We start from the raw sequence: 10,624 nt of genomic DNA, 5'->3' as shown, positions 1-10,624 counted from the left end.
TTGCGGGGGGGGATGCGGGGCGCGGGGCACCGCGGCGCCCGCCTGGAGGGAGCGGAGCAGAAACCGGGATGTTTTTATCCGCTCCGAAAGATGGAGGGGAGAAGGGGGCGTGTGTGCGCGGCTCGTCCATGCACAGAAGTGCTGGGGAAGTGTGACGAGGGGCTTGGCTGAAAAATAACCAGACAGCGGGGAGCTGGGTTTCCCCCTTTATCAAAGGTTTCATCCAGGCAAACACTTCTGGGGAAAGGAGTGTGATCCCACCGCTCGGATCCTTTCGGCCAGAGTCGAGTCCATTCCCTCTCCCCCCCCCTCCCCCTCCACACACAGTTAATCGCTGAGTATTGTGTTTCAGTGAAGGGGTGTTGTGTGTGTGCGTGTGCGTGTGTGTGTGTGTGTTGCCTGCTTGCATTGTGCAGCAAAGCGTCTGCTCTAGGTTGGAGAACGTTATTTCTATGTTTAAGTCTGGGGAAAAAAATATTTGTGTCCAGGGATCTTCTTTTGGAAAGCTCCCCTCCCCTTTGCTTAAAAAACAGAATAAGCGAGGCAATAAGTCAGATGCTATCTCCAGCCAGTATTTATATTGGCTTAATATTTAAATCTCATAAAACTAATGCTTTGCTTAAATAGTCCAGAGTTTTTTGCAATAAACCAGGGTGTGCAGCCCAAAGTGTTTCTTTGGCATTCTTGCACTTTGCCCCAATTCCACTCAGCTTCCCTCCAGTGTGTGGTCTTTGAGTTGTGTAAGGAAACCTCGTCCCCTCGAACACAAACCCAGGGTTGTGGAATTTAAAAAACTTCCTAAAGTTAAAGCACATTCTTTCTTCTGCCTCCCCTTTTTGCTTTTAAACATCTCCAATACTGGGCTAGGTTTCCGGATTAGGCATGCATCTGTGTGCCAGTGAGAAAAAGAAAGGGGGAAGGAAAAAAGAAAATTAATCAACAGCAAAATACAAATTCAGACTTGAATAGATTTTTGGCAGTTCACAGCTAATAGGTTCCTACTGTCTCTGTCCTGTAAATTTGACAAGTTAAATTCATTTAGAGTGTTCCTTAGCCAGGCAAAACTCACTATGACTTTAATTAGTTTAATCCATTTTAAAATTTGATGCCAATCTTACTTGTCTGTATAGTTTATGGAGCTGTTTTAAACTTTGGATTCATTGCATAGATTATTTTGTTGTTGGTAATATTTAGAGTATGAAACCAACCTTTTATCATTTTGCCAATCAATTATTCTCCTTTAAGAAGCAGTCAAGTTTTTGTGTCAACAGTTTGCAATTATTTAAAGAAACAAAAAGGTTAACTGTTTAAACCCCAAGCATAACCCAGAGAATTTTAAATGTTACTATTTCTGAAATTATTTGGAATGTCTGCTCTGTAGTAATTAACTGCTGTTTTCTCCTTGCTATCAAAATGCTTTTTTGAAAAGGGAAAAAAGTTTCAGTACTATTGTTGTATTTTGTAAGTGAATGAGTTTACAAAGGTCTCAAACCTTTAGAGGATAGTGGTTATAAGGCTTATTTAGTAAAAATGTTTATTTAAAATAGCAAAACCTCATTTAGCATTTAAAATACAAATTATCCAAAATACTTAAAACTAGGTGCAAGTGTATATTAAATTAAGTATCAAAGATTTCAGCTATTCATTTCATATATATTTTGTCTTTAATATTTCAGGTAACTTATTTATTCTATATTATTTTTGTAGAAGGTTGATTCCAAAATGCAGGGAAAAAAACAGTTTTAATCTTTCCTTTCAGACACGATAACACAGGACTTCTGTGATTAAAACAAAAGAAAATAAATAAGCAGAGTTAAATTCTGGCTGAAGTTAATGCAAGATAAAATTGTAAAACATTAAAAGCTAACTTAGAAGAATGGCACAGAATCAATGTGGCTTTTGAAGAAATTCCTTTTTGTTGAATGTAACTGATCTGTTTTAGAGTAAATCATGCACAGAAGGCCATCACTTCGAGAAGTTGCTAACTGATTTATCATTTATATTGAAAAGTCTGTGAAGTATGCTGTTGTCCAGAGCCCTTTTTCTGTTGTACTACTGGCAATTATGATGAGCAGTGCAATATTAAAAGGGCATTGGCTGGCAGAAACATGACCCCCTTTAGCAGCCCACCCTCTTCAGAGTGGGCAAACAACCCTAAAATAGATGCCTCCTTCAGTGTATTCATGCACGTGTGTGAAATAAGGTTAAAATTTATACATGTGGCAGTGCTTTTACATATGGAAGGAGATTTGGGATTGTAAGTTCTCACATGCCTTGATATACAATAGTGAATTATTTAAATATACCATGTTTACAACTCCAGATATTTTTGGGAGTTTTCAAGGCATCATATTACCGGCTTTGTTTACCAATATTTTCTTAGTGATTCATTATTCATCCCCTTTCATAATGTCTGTGTTGAAATTTTATAACAATTTCTTGATGGATTTTTTTGCTATATAATAATCTTTCCCTATATATTTAAGGTGGTCTGAATTTAATGCTGCTATTTTGTTGTGTGACTGGGTCTTGTATTGTGATTTTTGTATGGTGACACACGCTCACAAAAATATATATGCGTGAGAGAGTGTTACACACACACTTCGTGGTTTTTTTGTCTATAGGTCTCATCACATTTTTGTCTACAAATTCTGTAACATTTTCCATAACACTTTACAGCACTGTTTATCTATACCATTGCATCATGCTTTATAGGCTTTGTGTTCAACAATCATGAAACAGTACAGTGCAATTAAGAAAACTTCTGAATGCATTATGGCACCTATTGATCATTTATTTTAAATTAGGTAGTTAAGATTAATTTACTGCATTATTTGCCTTTTATGGAAACCAGTACTATGGGGATGCTGAATTATGCCCATTGTTCTTTTATTTTCTCTGTGTTCATAGAAAAATATTCTAATGTACATCTATCTTTAAAGTGTACTGTGCTTGGCCATGCTGGGTATGTAGCAAAAGATTGAAACTGTTTAACAAGCCATATCTTAACAGTGGTCTGATTGATATTTTTAACTAACTTTTTTGTTGTTGTTTTACCTTGTCTAATTACGATCTCAAATAAACTTTAAGGCATGCAGGGTTTTAGTGGGGCTAAACATAAAAACGTTATTGTGGTCAAAAATCTAATGTAACAGTCTCTTACAAAAGGATGCAGGGACAGCTGTGCAGAATGTGACAGTGGCTGCTGGTATCGCTGGCTCTGACAATGTTGCACTACTGTCTGCACAAATAAAGCAGTGCAATAATATTGTCAAAGCATTTGGTTCCAGTCCTAATACATCCTTATGATCAGTTACTGTTGCACACCCAGTCTCTGACGTTGTGGAACTTCATAGTTATTTAATGCATTTTAATAGGCAGCCATCCCTCTGCTCCCCTCCCTCCCCCACCCCAAGGCTTAGGTGAGCATAAGATTCCTAGATCATTTAAAACCTGACTCAAACAATAAGTAGGTTGGAGGGGGCTCTTTTTAGTTGGGGGTTTCTTTTTTCTTTTTCTTTCTTTTTTTTTAAGGCTGAATGGTCTTATGGAAATTCCTTGGGTTTTTGTTCCCGTCTGTGACTGCTTCAGTGTACAAAATGGACTTCCCCTCCTACCACTGGTGTGTGTTTGTGTGTCCAAGTTGTACAATAAAAAGACAGCCTATTCAAATTTAAAAGCCCTCTTGTCCTGCTTTAGAACCACCACTACTTTTACCAAGGAAAAAAACCAGAAACCTCTCTCCCAGTTGGACCTTTTATTTCTGGTTTTAAACCAAAGGGATTTTATGGCCCTAAGGATGCTATTGTTGTGTATGGAATCTAGTGATTTGTATATAGTCACAGGCTATTTCTTTCTTTCTTCCTCCCTGATATATATATTTTTTTTCTGGGTGCATTGTAGTTGCTAGTTTTTAGAGGAGTATGTTGTGAGTAAAGTAAAAGTAATACGTTCATTTGCTTAAACAACGTAGGGGGGCATATAAATAATAATCAATAGGGCTTTGAAAGACCTGATCTTCCTCGCTCTTCTCAGTAGTAAATGGGAAGTGAGTCTAGGAGCCGCTTTGGTGATGCAGGCCTGGAAACAGTTGCATTGCATTAGGAATTGATCTTTAAATAACAATATGTTGGCGACTGTCACTTGGATTGTTCTTGGAATTTTCACTTGCAGCTGCTAAGGAAGGGGTGGGGGGCTGTTATCTTTTTACAGGGGCTTTGGGCTGGTACCTTGGGAGACGGTGCAGGGAAGCCATAGTATTGGAAATCAAATCGCTGTAAACGAGAATTTTCGATTGGAATTGCACATCCCAACCCAGGCCAGGGCGGGCTAGTGAGCAAAGCATGGGAGGCAGAAAATGGAGTACCACTTCCTAGAGGGCTGAATCCCATTTCAGAAGGAGCAGGGGAAGCTATGTCCACAATAAAGCCCTCCTATTCTTAATTAAAAAAGACCTTTCAATCCCTGTCTTCATTGTGAGGGGTGAGGAGCGCCTGTCTCCCCTCCACACCCAGAGGAGGAGGGGGAAGGCTTCAGTTTGAACCATTAGCAAAATGATGGTGGGTGAAAAGAAATCAGGCAGCTGATGTGGTATGTTTCACATACCTAAGCAGAGGTAACATGAGCCTGCTTGGCTCTCTCTTTCTCCTAGGGTTTTTAATGCATCTCTGTGCATTGTAGCATGTTTGCCATTTTTGTGTGTGAAGGAATAGGAAGCCTGTTCAGTGTTTCTTTTTTTTTTTAATTTTCTTTCTCCTCCTGGTGCTCAGTTAATCAGAAGCTGGGGGAGAGTGAAACCTGGAAAGGCTTCCCTTTGTTGGCATGACCATACTCCCAATGACATAACCGGGAGCAGCAGAGTAGCAGCTCGGTGACCTCGGTGCAGGACTAAAAAGGGATCCCTTTCCTGTGTCTGTGTCTGGGGGGAGGGAGATCAGGTGGAAGCCATCCCCTCTGCGCTGTGTGTGTGTGTGTGTGTCGGTGTGTGTGGGTGTGCAGGCAGACACATGGATGAGCCCAGCAGCAAGTGAAAACAAGTGTCAGTGAGTGCTTGGGGGTGGTGCAGGATGGAAGATGGCCTCACCAGCCTTGCAAGCCTTGCTGCTTTCCTGCCTGTGCAGAGCTGGGGGGGACGCCTTTTGGTTTTGATTTCAATGAGCTGAAGTCGAAAAAAATATAGCAGATGTGCTCGAAATGGAGGTGGGGGCTCTAGGGTCTGGGTGTGGAAGAGATGTTGGAGGTGGCGGGGGCTGTTCTTTTTTTGAAAGGTGCCTTGAGTTCCACCCAGTGGGCTCGTCCCTGAGGCCCCTGCCGTGCAAGCCCAGCAGTGCTCCAGCTTGGGTGAGACAATTATTTCTGCTCATGGGATATTTGCTGATCGGGAAGTTACTCCTAAGCAGCAAAAGGCAGGACACAAAGGAGGGAGGGGGCTCGTCTGGGAGGGGGTTCCCTGCAGATTTCAGGGCTGGGATGGAGGTTGCACATTCCAGCTCCTCCCTTCCCCAATCTCTCTCTCTCTCTCTCTTTTTTTAACCCTGCCTGGCTGAGGAATGTAGCAGCGAAGGGGGGGAAGCAGTGGAGGAAAGAAAAAGGGGGGATTCGGAAGCAAAGGCCTCTTCAGGAGGCTGCATTTGTGCAAGGGAAACCATTTGCATGTGTGTGCGGAGATTCCAGCGTTTGTCTCCAGTTGGGAGCGAGGGGGAGGGGAGGGGGCGCGGGAGGAATGCAGGGAATCAGGTCGGGGCGAGGGGGAAGGGCTCGGGAGAGCTTCCATCCTGTTGTTGCATAAACTTGTTAAAAGAGCCCTCCTCTGCGAGGGCAGCGCACACAGGGCAGCAGTGTGCAGGAGGAGGCCAGACCTGCACCCTGGCTGCACAACCAATTGGAGCGGAAAGTGAAATCAGATGGTTTTAAGTTTTCAGAGGGTTTTTTTTTTTTCAGGGGGACTTTTTGAGTCATTGCATTTAGTGCTGGATTCATATGAAGATTGCTCATGCTTCGCTTTGACTTGGGTGGTTTGGGGGAGGGCCTCGCTCAGCAGGGCCAGGAGGCGCAGTTTTGGGATGGGGTTTTTTCCCCCCCCTGCCAAACCTTGTGGTGCTGAGCTGGAGCTGGGGATGCGATAAACCCACCCAGTGCAAATGCATTTTGCTCTTTGCTCGCAGGTCTGCAGGGTGCTGGGCCTGCGCCGGGGAGGGTGCCTCCCTCTTCGTGACCAGGGGAGGGACATTTTGGAGTGCCCCAAGGCCAGCCCCATGTGCTCAGCATCAGGGCTAGGGCACTTTACGGCATTTTGTTTGCTTTACTATATTTACTGCAAGGCGGGAGCTCAGCATTTCCAAGGTGATAGGCTTCAGCCCTAGCTTGCTCCTACGGTTAGTACCACAGTGTCTTTTTTTTCCATCAGACAGCAGAGTGCTGGTAAACACCATGCAGAAAAGCCATATTGTGGGGTTACAAAGTCTAGGCTGTTTAAGGAGCTCTGTCATTCCTTTTAATGGAGCTCACTGACGCAGATCTGGCTTCTGCCAGCCAAGGAAATGTTGCTGCTGAGAAAAGGGTTATTGAAACCCACAAACTAAATATTTTAAGCGAGAATCAAATGGCGGGACATTCTGGAGTGTAATCCCCTCTGATTTCAGGAGAAGGGGAATGTATTGATAAATGACTGTGGGTGACAGCGAATCCCCCAGCTCAGTGGGCGAAAGCTGCTTGGGAAGCTAATGTTTTCAGAGAGGATTACAAACCCGTCCGCTCTGGAGTCTCTTGCACACCTGGACAGGTTGACTCTTGCATGGAAGCAAGAATCCCCTTTTTTCTGGGAGGATTTGTACAGACTTGCTAGATAGGCTTACGGAGTGGGGCTGGAATGCCAAGAATTTTTTTCTTTTAAAGAAAAAGAGAGAATTAAGAAGACAACCCTCCCCCATTTTAAAACAATGATCTTTAAAAAATCAAATAGGATGTAAAACTCTAAGTGAAATGGCAACATACAGCTGTTTCCACAGCGTTTGGTCTGACCTTTGGTAACAGTGTCAATTCCTTTGCAGAAAACAGATTGTAGGCTACACATATATACGTAGTAGAGCAAGATGGCTTTTTAAAACTGTCTAGCTCCTCTAGCTATTGAAGTACATATGGACAGGGAAATAGGACTGGGCGTGTGGTTGGGTACCCAGCTGTAGCTTGTAAGGTTACAGCTGATTCAGCAATAAAAATCTGCTTCCTAGACTGACACCTTAACCAGGAAAAATGAAATAAAAAAGTAATGGATGTAAGTAAGGAACTGGATCCCTAAACTAAATCAGGGTATCCAGGGTCTGGTCTAGTTAAGCAGGAGACCTCTGAGCTCTGGAAACCAGTGTACTACTTTATTTAGCCCAGAGCTCCATAATAGGGTCAGTTTAGTCTACTCTGTCTATTAACATCGAGAATGGGTGGCTTAAAAATACTGCAGTGACTCCAGCACAGTCATGCAAGTCAAAACTCCAAAATGTTGCCTTTATTGAGCAGCATTTAAAGCGTCATTTCCATACTAGTCCTGGTGACATTTCCATTTAGTTTCTATAAATGTGATTAAAGGCGAGAGAGGTTTCTAAACATATCTAGAGACGCTCAGCCTCTTGGAGTATAAATAGAATGCATTTCATAATCTTGTGTTTAAATGTTTATTTTAAAATAACCCCCATATACATTCCAGGGAAGCATTCCTGCAATGGGGAAGGGATCAACACAGGCTTTGCATATTGTTTGCAAATGGCGTGAATATTATTGGGTATCGATTCAGTCTTTATTTTTCTGTCTCGCGAGAGGGGGGAGAGGAGGGTGTAGGAGTCCAGTACAAATACACCATCACAGAGACCCTGGAGTGTACTTGGACAGTTGGAGATAAGGAAATTCTTGAGACACATCTAGGCATTGAGGGCAGACCCAGCAGCGTAAAAACAGAGTAACAGAACGGTGCATTTTCTCAGACCTTAAGTTGTAGTTGAAATTCATAACTGTGTCCCTTATCTTTCATGTCAGTTGTAGATTTTATAATAATATCACAGGTCAAAATTGTGTGTAGACTGTTGAATTCTGATTTTTTTTTTTTTTCTGGTTTGCTGTTTCAAGAGTAACACCACCTGAAGTTGTGAATTGTGACTTTACAGTTCAAAGTCACCAGTGGGAACAGTGTTTGAGCCACTGGAGAGGTTAAAAGGGTGAACGGGGGGGCTTTTAAGTCTCATTTGAAATAATATACAGGCTGAAGAGAGGAAAAAGACTTGATAAATAGAAACAAAATAGAAACTGGAGTTATTGGACTGCAGTAGATGGAAAGGTAAGGCCAAGACTAGCTCTTGTCTTTTAAAAAAATGCTTTAACCCTAACTAAAGATCTAGCTGCCAGAGACTGTTGAAAAGCAGACTGGCAGGATTAAAACAGAGAACTTGCCAAGGTAACAAAAATACCAAAGTTTGGTAAAACCATTCTGATCTGCTTACAACACCCTTCTGTGAACATGGCCTTTTAATTACCGTGAGCAAAGGTTACTACAAATAAATAATACAGAAAAGAAGATTCCTATCAGCTTTCAACAAACAGGACAAACTGAACTACATGTTGTTTTTGTTTATCAGTCCATTAAAAAAACTAAACAATTAATGCAGCCTCTGCCCTATTCCCAATTCTGTGCAAGTGTCTTTGGTTTTTAGTTTGTTGGCGAGTGAGCCAACATCAAAGGGGATAGAGAGCTGTCTCGCACCAGCATGCCAAACGCCAGGGATCTCTAATGGCAAAGACCAGATCAATGTGGAATGCATAAATTAGCCAGGAATCCATGAATTAGGGGATTGTCTCTCTATTGCACTTTTATTTAATCTGCTGGAAAGCAGGCTGAGGAAAGAGAAGCCTAAAGTGTCAAAATCGTGAATTGGTTTGGGATGGCCTGGGAATAAAGTTTCCTTCCTCCTTGCTCTAGTTTTTCAAGTGTTACTAGACGACAAATACAGTGGGGCAGGTTTACTTAATAGTCCAGTTTGAGTAGAGCAGGTTTACTTAGGTAGAGGAGCTCCGACTCCCAGAGAAGAAGGACGAGTTCTGGCTCTTCTCTTCGATTTTTTTTGTCTTTCTGGTCGCCAAAGTGTTCAGAACTAAAAGATTCAGAACAACGTTGATGAGAGAAGGTTGGTGTCTTCCAGTCATGCATAGGAAGAGGCTGGAAAATTATGGATCCTAGGCAAAGGCGCACATGTTTTTAAAGCAGGTTGAATGTAACTAGGTAATCTGTGCATGTTAATCTGAGCTGTGGAGCCAGCTCTGGAGATCTTGTTTCACTTTCTAATTATTGTGGTGTATTGAATGCCCTTATTTCCAATGAAGGAGAGGTGTTTTAAAACCCTGTGCCCTATCAGCAGAACAGCCCTAGAAAGGAAGTTCTACAAGGGCCTGCAATCATGTTACTAATGAGTTCAAAATATATAACTAGTAATAAAATAAGTAGAAGGTTCCAGCCTCTCCAAGTTAGACAGTGGATCCAGCCTGCGCATTAAAGAAAGGAGAGAAAATCCAGATTGAAGGAAGGAATATGGGGCTGGGGGAGAGATGCCCAAACCTGGATAAAACCCACATTGTAATGAAATGCTTGTCACTGGAAAAAAGGAGAACCTATGGCTAGATTCCATTTTCTATAGCAGACGTAACCTCAAGAGATGCATCTCATGGCCATTTGCCTTTCTTCCTCCCCAGTGATAAGTAATTGTACTTTTGATGGGGGTGCACTATTTTCTAACTTTTTACCCCTTACACATTTGCAGACTAATGGACGTCCAGTCACCTGCTGCAGGAAGCATAATCCAGCTTCATAACCTTAAGGATAAGACCCTATCAATATTGCCTCTGCTTTTGTGATCAGGGTAGTAGTGCAATATTGCTTATAGGGTCTTTTCTTTGGAGGGTATTCTTCATGGAGAGAAGAAAAGCAGCAGCAGAACAGCCATGCTGGTCACCTTAGGACAAAAGTTGTGCAATTACAAACAGTGCTAGACAGGCAAATCAATTTGTGCAAATGTGTTATTGTGAACATCCGTGTTCATGTGACAAAGAACTGTGCACTGATGCTCTTCCGAATATCCATGCTGCCCTGACAAGTAACTGTGTGCATAGATGCTCTTGTGATGACTCAAGTTGTAAAGGGGTGTATTTTTGATGTTATGATGCAGGATGCAAAACAGCCTTGTATTAAAAAAGCACAAACAGTTGTACTTGCTTGAAACTGGAGTAACCCCTCCTGTCTGTATTTTTAAACAGTGCCAGGTACTGGATGTTTGAAGGGAGCCGATTTTATGTAAGGATGTAAACACCCGGCCAGGGATGGTTGGATGTATCTGGTCACCTTTGCTGTTTGTGTCCCTGATTGTAGCCCGGAAGCCACCATGTTCTGTGAACCAGGGTGTGGGGTAAAGCTTCTGGCCCTCCAGTCCCACGAAGCTGATACAAACAAAGCGCCTGTGTCTGATTAGCAAACGAAGATCGATGCGCTGGGGCCTGGGCGCCCAGGCAGCCTGGCCTGCGTGGAGGCTGCTGCGCTCCGGGCGGAGAAAGCAGCGTGGGGTGCGCGGCCACCTCCCCCCCCCCCCGGGGG

The 10,624-nt window shown here is 42.8% G+C and overlaps 1 long non-coding RNA gene across 1 annotated transcript in view; it reads left to right on the top strand.

Annotated features, from left to right (window-relative positions):
* Nucleotides 1-10,260, top strand: part of LOC109290439 — a 16,153-nt gene extending 5,893 nt beyond the window's left edge. The window contains exon 2 of the long non-coding RNA XR_002095599.1: nt 9,798-10,260. This is a non-coding gene — a long non-coding RNA (uncharacterized LOC109290439). The remainder of the gene's footprint in view (nt 1-9,797) is intronic.
* Nucleotides 10,261-10,624: the final 364 nt, after the last annotated feature.

Source organism: Gavialis gangeticus, unplaced genomic scaffold (assembly GCF_001723915.1).
Source record: "Gavialis gangeticus isolate Ggan-Ray unplaced genomic scaffold, GavGan_comp1, whole genome shotgun sequence".
Classification (NCBI taxonomy): domain Eukaryota; kingdom Metazoa; phylum Chordata; order Crocodylia; family Gavialidae; genus Gavialis; species Gavialis gangeticus.
The sequence above is the reverse complement of the archived record's forward strand: the minus strand, read 5'-3'. Positions and strand labels throughout refer to the sequence as shown.